This window comes from Mus musculus, chromosome 5, assembly GCF_000001635.26.
Source record: "Mus musculus strain C57BL/6J chromosome 5, GRCm38.p6 C57BL/6J".
NCBI lineage: Eukaryota > Metazoa > Chordata > Mammalia > Rodentia > Muridae > Mus > Mus musculus.
In genome coordinates this window covers 138,487,244-138,499,775 of record NC_000071.6, presented here as the reverse complement: position 1 = coordinate 138,499,775, position 12,532 = coordinate 138,487,244, and positions in this window count along the sequence as shown.

The following is a 12,532-nucleotide window of genomic DNA, read 5'->3' as shown; positions in this document are numbered from 1 at the left end:
CACAGATTACCTAGGATACAACCCACTAAGAAGTGTGACAAACAGAAAGGCCCAAATCAGGGTGTTTCAATTCCACTTCAAAGGGGGAAGAAAATAATCAAGGGAGGGAGAGGGAGGGAGGAAACTGAGTGTAAGAGGGGTGGGGGAAGGGGAAGGAGAATGCAATCAAGAATGGGGGGTACATGAGAGTAGCCCAGAGGGCCAAGAGAATGAATGGAGATTAGCAGTTTCAGGGTGTGGGAAGTAGAGGGTCCCTCTAGAAAGTACCAGAGACCCAGGAGGTGAGAGACTCTAAGGACTCAATGGAGGTAACCTTAGCCAACATGCCCAACATTGGGTAACGAAATTGGAAGTGTCTACCTCCAGTAGATAAACAGGGCTCAAGCCGAGGGACGGTTACTAACCCTCAGTTAAATTTTCTGAACTAGAACTGTTCCTGTCTAAAAGGACTGCAGGGAAAAAATGGAGAATTAACTGAAGGAAAGGAAGTCCAATGACAAGCTCAACTTGGAATCCATCTCAAGGGAAGGCACCAAGGTCTGGCACTTTGACTGATGCTGTGATGTGCTTACAGACAGGATCCTGACATGGCTTTCCTCTGAGAGCCCCTACCAGAAGCTGACTGAGACAGAAGCAGATACTTATACCCAACCATTGAAATGAAGTTAGGCATCCCTATGTTTAAATTAGGTGAATGATTGAAGAAGCTGAAGGGGAGAGTGACTACATAGGAAGACCAACAGTCTTAACTTACCCATACCCCAGTGAGCTCCCAGAGACTGAGTCACCAACCAGGAGCTACACTGGCCAGTGTGATTTCTGCCTAGTCAGGCCTCAGTGGGAGAAGATGTGCTTAATCCTCAAGAGACTTGAGACCCCAGGGAAGAGGGAGGCCTGGTGGTAGGGAAACACATTCTTGGAGGCAAGACAGAGGTGGAATAGGACGAGGATCTGGGAGGGGGGCAAGAGAGGGGGTCAACAACTGGAATGTAAATAAATAAAATAATAAAGAGAAAAAGAGAAATAAAGGGAGACACACTAAATAAAGTCTAATAAAGTTGAGACCCCTAATAGGAATACAAATAAATCCCTTAAAATAATATAGGAAAATACAATAAAACTGGTGAAGGAAATGAATAACATGGTTGAAGACATAGAATTGGAACTAGAAGCAATACAGAAAATACAAAGGAGATAACTTTTGAGATGAAAATCTTAGGAAAGAAAATGGGAACTGCAGAAACGAGCAGAAAACACAGAATACAAGAGAAAGAAGAGAGAATTCCATGTGTAGAAGTTACAGTAGACAAAATTGATACATCAGGGCCAGAATATATCTTCAACAAAATCATGGAAGAAATAAATTCCCTAACCTAAGGAAAGAGATGACTACAAACACAAGTATCTTAAAGAACACCAAAGAGTGGACCAGAAAATCTGCCAACCACATAATAAAAATCTTAATGTACTGAAACAGAAAGATTATATAAAAGTTATGAGGAAAAAGGCCAACCAACGTAGAAAGGCAAACCTACCGGAATTACACCTAATTTCTCAACAGAGATTCTAAAATCCACCAACTCCTGCACAGATGTTTTGAGATGCTAAGACACCATAGATGTCAGCCCAGACTATTATACCCACCAAAGATTTCAATCACCTTGACAGAGAAACCAAGATATTCCATAACAAATCAAAGTTTGAATAAATAATATCTTTTTATTAATCCAGACATCCTGGGGATACTGGAAAGAATCCTTTAAAACAAGAAGAGTAACAGCAACCCCTGTCCCCTCCTCCCCCAAAAATCTAGACTGAATACATAAACATTTTTCATCATTTTACCACACTGAAGAAACAAATCTAATCAGCCTCATATCCCACACCTGGGATTAAATAAAAACATGTTCACATAACTGTTATTTATTTATTTATTTATTTATTTATTTATTTATTTAAGAAACCAAAGATCTCACTACAAAGATTTCTCTGGTTGCTATTCCAGAGGCAGAGTCCTTTCTGGTGGAGAAAGCATGTATGATGCAGGTACAGGAATTTGAGAGATCATATTTCAACCCTCCATGGGATTCAAGGATTTTTGTAATGTGCTTCCTACAGCAAGGTTCCACTTCCTAAAGGTACCATATCCCTCCCCCCCCCCCCAGCCCCTGCAAAGAGTGCTACCTGCTGGGGACCAAGTGGCACTGCTCATTCAGACCTCTTAAAACCATGCAGCCAGACATGCTGGACTAGTGCACGTGAAATGAGGGCTAGATAATCTAAACCAGAGGAGAGGTTTCTGTATTTGTAAATAAGTTGGCATACACAGATTACTTCTATTTTTGCATGTGTGTTTGTGAGTGAGTTAGAGGAGTTTGTGAGGTGCCTGACCTGGCTGATGGGAACTGAACTCAGGCACTCTGCAGGAGCAGTACACAAGCATTCCTTACCACCAAGTCATCCCCTTGCATTTCATTTTTATTCTTTTTTTTTTAAAGAAATTTTTTTATTAGAGTTTTAAATTTTACGTTTCAAATGCTATCCCCTTTCTTAGTTTTCCCTCCGGAAATTCCCTATCCCCTCCCACCTCTGCTCCCCAACCCTCCTACTCCTGCTTCCTGGCCCTGGCATTCCCCTATAGTGGGGCATAGAACCTTCACAGGACCAAGGGCCTCTCCTCCCATTGATGACCAGATAGGCCATCCTCTGCTACATATGCAGCTAGAGCCATGAGTCCTACCATGTGTTTCTGTCAGTGTCTGACATTGGACAGAGCATAGACCTCCAATGAAGTCGCCAGAGAAAGTATCCAAGGAGCTGAAGGGGTTTGCAGCCCTATAGGAGGAACAACAATATGAACCAACCAGTACCCCCAGAGCTCCCTGTGACTAAACCAACAATCAAAAAAAAAAAAAAACCCAAAACCCCAAAAAAACAAAAAAAAAACCAAAAACAAAAAACAAACAAACAAACAAACAAAAACCCCACATGGTGGGCCTCTTTTTTACTCTTTAACACCAATAGCAAGCTACAGAGCTGACTTTTAAAGATGCCTTTAAAATGATGGTGGCTGTTTTCTCAGCATTGATTCTCAAAGTCACTTGAACTGGTATAGCTCAGGCGTGTTCAGATAATAGTTTGAAAAGACTTGACGTTGCCTTTCTATTTTGAAATTAATTAATTTATTTTTATTAGATATTTTCTTTATATACATTTCAAATGCTATCCTGAAAGTTCCCTATACCCTCCCTACACCTGCTCCCCTACCCACCCGCTCCCACTTCTTGGCTCTGGCATTCCCCTGTATTGGGGCACATAAAGTTTGCAATACGAAGGGGCCTCTTTTCCCTGTGATGGCTGACTAGGCTATCTTCTGCTACATATGCAGCTGGAGAATCGAGCTCTGGGGGTACTGGTTAGTTCATATTGTTGTTCCACCTATAAGGTTGCAGACCCCTTCAGCTCCTTGGGTGCTTTCTCTAGCTTCTCCATCGGGGGCCCTGTGTTCCATTTTATAGATGACTGTGAGTATCCACTTCTGTATTTGCCAGGCAGTGGCATAGCCTCATACAAGACAGCTATAACAGGGTCCCTTAACGAAATCTTTCTGGCATTGTGCAATAGTGTCTGGGTTTGGTGGCTGATTATGGGATGGATTCCCAGGTGGGGTAGTCTCTGGATAGTCTATCCTTTCGTCTTAACTCCAAACTTTGTCTCTGTAACTCCTTTCATGAGTATTTTGTTCCCAATCTAAGAGGGAATGAAGTATCCACCCATTGGTCTTCCCTCTTCTTGATTTTTCTTGTGTTTTGCAAATTGTATCTTGGGTGTTCTATGTTTCTGGGCTAATATCCACTTATCAGTGAGTGCATATCTAATGACTTCCTTTGTGATTGGGTTACCTCACTGTGGGAACCCACATGTGCCGTTGCAGGGTGGCGCTGGCTACCGCTGGCCACCATGCATACATAGGCAGTAAAGGTTTTTTTGCCAAGATGAGGTTTTAAAAATTAACCAATCAGATGAGAGACAAGTTAACCAATCAGATGTAGGCATGCAAATGAGGTGGTAAACATAACCCATACATAACCAATCCGGGTGTAAGACACACCTCTCCTAGGCCTATATAAACAGCACCAGTTCTGGGCTCGGGGTCCTTCGCCTCTACAATCAAGCTCTCCCAATAAACGTGTACAAAAGGATCCTGTTGCAACGTTGTTCTTACTGGTGAGTTGGGCGCACACAAGAAGTGGTGCTGAAACCGGGGGAAAAGAGACATCTTCAGGCACGAGCAAAGACCCCCTGCTCCAGGGAGGATTCAGAACTGCATCACGGGGAAGGAGCGGTTAATAAAGTGTTCCAGTAAAACAGACTGCTAAAAAGGATCCGGCGTGGATTCAGAACTCTTCAGCTGGGAAATGGTGGTACCGGTAAGTTAAAAAGAAATTAATGTGAGTCTCTGAGAGGTATGCTTTCCTAGGCAGTAGGTCAGTAAGGGCAACGATTTTTGCAGGAGTACCAAGAAGGCATATCAGAAACAGAGAGAAATGAAAAAGAAGACTCCCACAGAAAAATAAGTAACTTAAAAAATATAAAGAGAGAAAAAGAAAGGAATATAAAATATAAAGATACAGAGGATAATATAAAAATACAAAAGATAATATACAAAATAAAGAACGCCCCTTCCACTCCATTCGAGCCCCGGGCTACCTTGCCAGCGGAGTTGCCTGACACCCGCAAGGGCCCACACAGGATTCCCCATGGGATCCTAAGACCTCTGGTGAGTGGAACACAGCACCGGCCCCATTCCAATCGCACGGAACCTGAGACTGCGGTACATAGGGAAGCAGACTACCCGGGCCTGACCTGGGGCACAAGCCCCTTCCGCTCCACTTGAGCCCCGGGCTATCTTGCCAGCTGAGTCGCCTGACACCCACAAGGGCTCACACAGGATTCCCCACGGGATCCTAAGACCTTTGGTGAGTGGAACACAGCGCCTGCCCCAATCCAATCGCGCGGAACCTGAGACTGCAGTACATAGGGAAGCAGGCTACCCGGGCCTGATCTGGGGCACAAGCCCCTTCCGCTCCACTCAAGCCCCAGGCTACCTTGCCAGCAGAGTCGCCTGACACCCGCAAGGGCCCACACAGGATTCCACACGGGATCCTAAGACCTCTAGTGAGTGGAACACAACTTCTGCCAGGAGTCTGGTTCGAACACCAGATATCTGGGTACCTGCCCTGCAAGAAGAGAGCTTGCCTGCAGAGAATACTCTGCCCACTGAAACTAAGGAGAGTGCTGCCCTCCAGGTCTGCTTATAGAGGCTAACAGAGTCACCTGAAGAACAAGCTCTTAACAGTGACAACTAAAACAGCTAGCTTCAGAGATTACCAGATGGCGAAAGGCAAACGTAAGAATCCTACTAACAGAAATCAAGACCACTCACCATCATCAGAACGCAGCACTCCCACCCCACCTAGTCCTGGGCACCCCAACACAACCGAAAATCTAGACCCAGATATAAAAACATTTCTCATGATGATGATAGAGGACATCAAGAAGGACTTTCATAAGTCACTTAAAGAATTACAGGAGAGCACTGCTAAAGAGTTACAGGCCCTTAAAGAAAAGCAGGAAAACACAGACAAACAAGTAGAAGTCCTTAAAGAAAAACAGGAAAACTCATCCAAACAGGTAATGGAAATGAACAAAACCATACTAGAACTAAAAAGGGAAGTAGACACAGTAAAGAAAACCCAAAGCGAGGCAACGCTGGAGATAGAAACCCTAGGAAAGAGATCTGGAACCAAAGATGCGAGCATCAGCAACAGAATACAAGAAATGGAAGAGAGAATCTCAGGTGCAGAAGATTCCATAGAGAACATCGACACAACAGTCAAAGAAAATACAAAATGCAAAAGGATCCTAACTCAAAACATCCAGGAAATCCAGGACACAATGAGAAGACCAAACCTACGGATGATAGGAATTGATGAGAATGAAGATTTTCAACTTAAAGGGCCAGCTAATATCTTCAACAAAATAATTGAAGAAAACTTCCCAAACATAAAGAAAGAGATGCCCATGATCATACAAGAAGCCTACAGAACTCCAAATAGACTGGACCAGAAAAGAAATTCCTCCCGACACATAATAATCAGAACAACAAATGCACTAAATAAAGATAGAATATTAAAAGCAGTAAGGGAGAAAGGTCAAGTAACATATAAAGGAAGGCCTATCAGAATTACACCAGACTTTTCACCAGAGACTATGAAAGCCAGAAGAGCCTGGACAGATGTTATACAGACACTAAGAGAACACAAATGCCAGCCCAGGCTAATATACCCGGCCAAACTCTCAATTACCATAGATGGAGAAACCAAAGTATTCCACGACAAATCCAAATTCACACAATATCTTTCCACGAATCCAGCCCTTCAAAGGATAATAACAGAAAAGAAGCAATACAAGGACAGAAATCACGCTTTAGAACAAGCAAGAAAGTAATCCCTCAACAAACCAAAAAGAAGACAGCCACAAGAACAGAATGCCAACTCTAACAACAAAAATAAAAGGAAGCAACAATTACTTTTCCTTAATATCTCTTAATATCAATGGACTCAATTCCCCAATAAAAAGACATAGACTAACAGACTGGCTACACAAACAGGACCCAACATTCTGCTGCTTACAGGAAACCCATCTCAGGGAAAAAGACAGACACTACCTCAGAGTGAAAGGCTGGCAAACAATTTTCCAAGCAAATGGTCTGAAGAAACAAGCTGGAGTAGCCATTCTAATATCGGATAAAATCAACTTCCAACCCAAAGTTATCAAAAAAGACAAGGAGGGACACTTCATACTCATCAAAGGTAAAATCCTCCAAGAGGAACTCTCAATTCTGAATATCTACGCTCCAAATGCAAGGGCAGCCACATTCATTAAAGACACTTTAGTAAAGCTCAAAGCACACATTGCACCTCACACAATAATAGTGGGAGACTTCAACACACCACTTTCATCAATGGATAGATCGTGGAAACAGAAACTAAACAGGGACACAGGGAAACTAACAGAAGTTATGAAACAAATGGACCTGACAGATATCTACAGAACATTTTATCCTAAAACAAAAGGATATACCTTCTTCTCAGCACCTCACGGGACCTTCTCCAAAATTGACCATATAATTGGTCACAAAACAGGCCTCAACAGATACAAAAATATTGAAATTGTCCCATGTATCCTATCAGACCACCATGGCCTAAGACTGATCTTCAATACCAACATAAATAATGGAAAGCCAACATTCACGTGGAAACTGAACAACACTCTTCTCAATGATACCTTGGTCAAGGAAGGAATAAAGAAAGAAATTAAAGACTTTTTAGAGTTAATGAAAATGAAGCCACAATGTACCCAAACCTTTGGGACACAATGAAAGCATTTCTAAGAGGGAAACTCATAGCTCTGAGTGCCTCCAAGAAGAAACGGGAGAGAGCACATACTAGCAGCTTGACAACACATCTAAAAGCTCTAGAAAAAAGGGAAGCAAATTCACCCAAGAGGAGTAGACGGCAGGAAATAATCAAACTCAGGGGTGAAATCAACCAAGTGGAAACAAGAAGAACTATTCAAAGAATTAACCAAACGAGGAGTTGGTTCTTGGAGAAAATCAACAAGATAGATAAACCCTTAGCTAGACTCACTAAAGGGAACAGGGACAAAATCCTAATTAACAAAATCAGAAATGAAAAGGAAGACATAACAACAGATCCTGAAGGAATCCAAAACACCATCAGATCCTTCTACAAAAGGTTATACTCAACAAAACTGGAAAACCTGGATGAAATGGACAAATTTCTGGACAGATACCAGGTACCAAAGTTGAGTCAGGATCAAGTTGACCATCTAAACAGTCCCATATCACCAAAAGAAATAGAAGCAGTTATTAATAGTCTCCCAGCCAAAAAAAAAGCCCAGGACCAGACAGGTTTAGTGCAGAGTTCTATCAGACCTTCAAAGAAGATCTAATTCCAGTTCGGCACAAACTATTTCACAAAATAGAAGTAGTAGGTACTCTACCCAACTCATTTTATGAAGCCACTATTACTCTGATACCTAAACCACAGAAAGACCCAACAAAGATAGAGAACTTCAGACCAATTTCTCTTATGAATATCGTTGCAAAAATCCTCAATAAAATTCTTGCTAACCGAATCCAAGAACACATTAAAGCAATCATCCATCCTGACCAAGTAGGTTTTATTCCAGGAATGCAGGGATGGTTTAATTTATGAAAATCCATCAATGTAATACATTATATAAACAAACTCAAAGACAAAAACCACATGATCATCTCGTTAGATGCAGAAAAAGCATTTGACAAGATTCAACACCCATTCATGATAAAAGTCTTGGAAAGATCAGGAATTCAAGGCCCATACCTAAACATGATAAAAGCAATCTACAGCAAACCAGTAGCCAACATCAAAGTGAATGGAGAGAAGCTGGAAGCAATCCCACTAAAATCAGGGACTAGACAAGGCTGCCCACTTTCTCCCTACCTTTTCAACATAGTACTTGAAGTATTAGCCAGAGCAATTCGACAACAAAAGGAGATCAAGGGGATACAAATTGGAAAAGAGGAAGTCAAAATATCACTTTTTGCAGATGATATGATAGTATATATAAGTGACCCTAAAAATTCTACCAGAGAACTCCTAAACCTGATAAACAGCTTCGGTGAAGTAGCTGGATATAAAATTAACTCAAACAAGTCAATGGCCTTTCTCTATACAAAGAATAAACAGGCTGAGAAAGAAATTAGGGAAACAACACCCTTCTCAATAGTCACAAATAATATAAAATATATATTGTATGATAAAAACTTCAAATCTCTGAAGAAAGAAATTAAAGAAGATATCAGAAGATGAAAAGATCTCCCATGCTCATGGATTGGCAGGATCAACATTGTAAAAATGGTTATCTTGCCAAAAGCAATCTACAGATTCAATGCAATCCCCATTAAAATTCCAACTCAATTCTTCAACGAATTAGAAGGAGCAATTTGCAAATTCATCTGGAATAACAAAAAACCTAGGATTGCAAAAAGTCTTCTCAAGGATAAAAGAACCTCTGGTGGAATCACCATGCCAGACCTAAAGCTATACTACAGAGCAATTGTGATAAAAACTGCAGGGTACTAGTATAGAGACAGACAAGTAGACCAATGGAATAGAATTGAAGACCCAGAAATGAACCTACACACCTATGGTCACTTGATCTTCGACAAGGGATCAAAAACCATCCAGTGGAAGAAAGACAGCATTTTCAACAATTGGTGCTGGCACAACTGGTTGTTATCCTATAGAAGAATGCGAATCGATCCATACTTATCTCCTTGTACTAAGGTCAAATCTAAGTGGATCAAGGAACTTCACATAAAACCAGAGACACTGAAACTTATAGAGGAGAAAGTGGGGAAAAGCCTTGAAGATATGGGCACAGGGGAAAAATTCCTGAACAGAACAGCAATGGCTTGTGCTGTAAGATCAAGAATTGACAAATGGGACCTAATGAAACTCCAAAGTTTCTGCAAGGCAAAAGACACCGTCAATAAGACAAAAAGACCACCAACAGATTGGGAAAGGATCTTTACCTATCCTAAATCAGATAGGGGACTAATATCCAACATATATAAAGATCTCAAGAAGGTGGACTTCAGAACATCGAATAACCCCATTAAAAAATGGGGCTCAGAACTGAACAAAGAATTCTCACCTGAGGAATACCGAATGGCAGAGAAGCACCTGAAAAAATGTTCAACATCCTTAATCATCAGGGAAATGCAAATCAAAACAACCCTGAGATTCCACCTCACACCAGTCAGAATGGCTAAGATAAAAAATTCAGGTGACAGCAGATGCTGGCGTGGATGTGGAGAAAGAGGAACACTCCTCCATTGTTGGTGGGATTGCAGACTTGTACAACCACTCTGGAAAACAGCCTGGCGGTTCCTCAGAAAATTGGACATAGTACTACCGGAGGATCCAGCAATACCTCTCCTGGGCATATATCCAGAAGATGCCCCAACTGGTAAGAAGGACACATGCTCCACTATGTTCATAGCAGCCTTATTTATAATAGCCAGAGGCTGGAAAGAACCCAGATGCCCCTCAACAGAGGAATGGATACAGAAAATGTGGTACATCTACACAATGGAGTACTACTCAGCTATTAAAAAAATGAATTTATGAAATTCCTAGCCAAATGGATGGACCTGGAGGGCATCATCCTGAGTGAGGTAACACATTCACAAAGGAACTCACACAATATGTACTCACTGATAAGTGGATATTAGCCCCAAACCTAGGATTCCCAAGATATAAGATACAATTTGCTAAACACATGAAACTCAAGAAGAATGAAGACTAAAGTGTGGACACTATGCCTCTCCTTGGAATTGGGAACAAAACACCCATGGAAGGAGTTACAGAGACAAAGTTTGGAGCTGAGATGAAAGGATGGACCATGTAGAGACTGCCATATCCAGGGATCCACCCCATAATCAGCATCCAAACGCTGACACCATTGCATACACTAGCAAGATTTTATTGAAAGGACCCAGATGTACCTGTCTCTTGTGAGACTATGCTGGGGCCTAGCAAACACAGAAGTGGATGCTCACAGTCAGCTAATGGATGGATCACAGGGCTCCCAATGGAGGAGCTAGAGAAAGAACCCAAGGAGCTAAAGGGATCTGCAACCCTATAGGTGGAACAACATTATGAACTAACCAGTACCCCGGAGCTCTTGACTCTAGCTGCATATGTATCAAAAGATGGCCTAGTCGGCCATCACTGGAAAGAGAGGCCCATAGGACACTCAAACTTTATATGTCCCAGTACAGGGGAACGCCAGGGCCAAAAAGGGGGAGTGGGCGGGTAGGGGAGTGGGGGTGGGTGGGTATGGGGGACTTTTGGTATAGCATTGGAAATGTAAATGAGCTAAATACCTAATAAAAAAATGGAAAAAAATAAATTAAAAAAAAAGTTACACGCTTAAAAAAAAAAAGATCGAAAAATTAAGTCAATTTACCCTCCTCTCAAGGACTTTGACTAAAGAGTCAGCTTTCATCAAAGGCTTAAAGATAGCTCTCAGGGAAAGAGGAGTAACTATTAGAAGCAGCCACTGTACAAAATTCCAAGAAGAAGGAAAAAAATAAAAATAAGCTTAAAAAAAAAAAAGATCGAAAAATTAAGTCAATTTACCCTCCTCTCAAGGACTTTGACTAAAGAGTCAGCTTTCATCAAAGGCTTAAAGATAGCTCTCAGGGAAAGAGGAGTAACTATTAGAAGCAGCCACTGTACAAAATTCCAAGAAGAAGGAAAAAAATAAAAATAAGCTATTTCAGAGCCCTCCTAGGGACAAAAGGAAGATCAGAGACACCCTACTTCCTCTCTGGCTCCTATGGAGATATTTTTAGCTCCAAATAGGATATCTATGTCCCTTTGAGACATCAAGTTCTATTCCCTGTGTGTCTATTGTCTCTTTTTGGTGCACCAAAGTGTTTATATGTCTGTCAATTCATGTTTGTTTTGTTTGGATGATTGAATGATTGTTGTTCTGTGTTTCATGTTGAAAAATAATATAAAAAGCAGACTCAGTCTGCACAGCAGACACTTATAAGTTAGCTACATGGTGGCTGAGAGTCAAGTACAGCTGAAAAAGCCCTACTGAGGGCTGATTACAAATAGAGCTCTTAAAGGGGCAGACAGCCTTTAGTTTGTAACAGAAAGTTAGCTTAAAATTGGAAACTCAAGGTTAAAGTCATTCTAAACAACAGAAAACAGGTCATATGCAAAAGTAGTGTACAAAGGGTAGAAAGAGTAGGTTTAAAAAAAAAGTACATATCTTTACAAATAGAAGGAAAAACCTTTCAAGGTATAATGGATACAGAGCAGATAAAAGCATCGTATCCAGTAATTGGTGGCCTACTTCTTGGCCTGTTAATCAATCGTCACATAGCTTACAAGGATTAGGATATGAGGCTACCCCAACTATAAATGCAAAATCCTTACAATGGAAAAATAAAAAAGGAAGGACAGGGCTTTTTCAACCTTATGTATTCCCTTTACCTGTAAACTTATGGGGAAGAGATGTGTTGTCAGCCACGAACTTTATACTGACTAATGATTACTCTAAAAAAAAAGCAAAGAAATGATAAAAAAAGAGATATATCTTTAGACTAGGTCTTAAAAAAACTTACAAGGTAAAATTTCACCAGTTAAAGCCACAAAAAAGCAGATAAAAAGGGCTAGGTTTTTTTCTAGGGGCCACTAAAGAGCCTTTGCTCATTCTGTGGTGTATGGAGGGCGCGGTGTGGGTGCCTCAGTGGCCTTTACCCTCTGAGAAGTTAAAAGCAGCTAAAAAATTAGTACAAGAACAATTAGACCTGGGGCATGTGGAACCCATACAATCACCCTGAAATACCCCTATTTTTGTTATAAAGAAAAAGTCAGGTAAA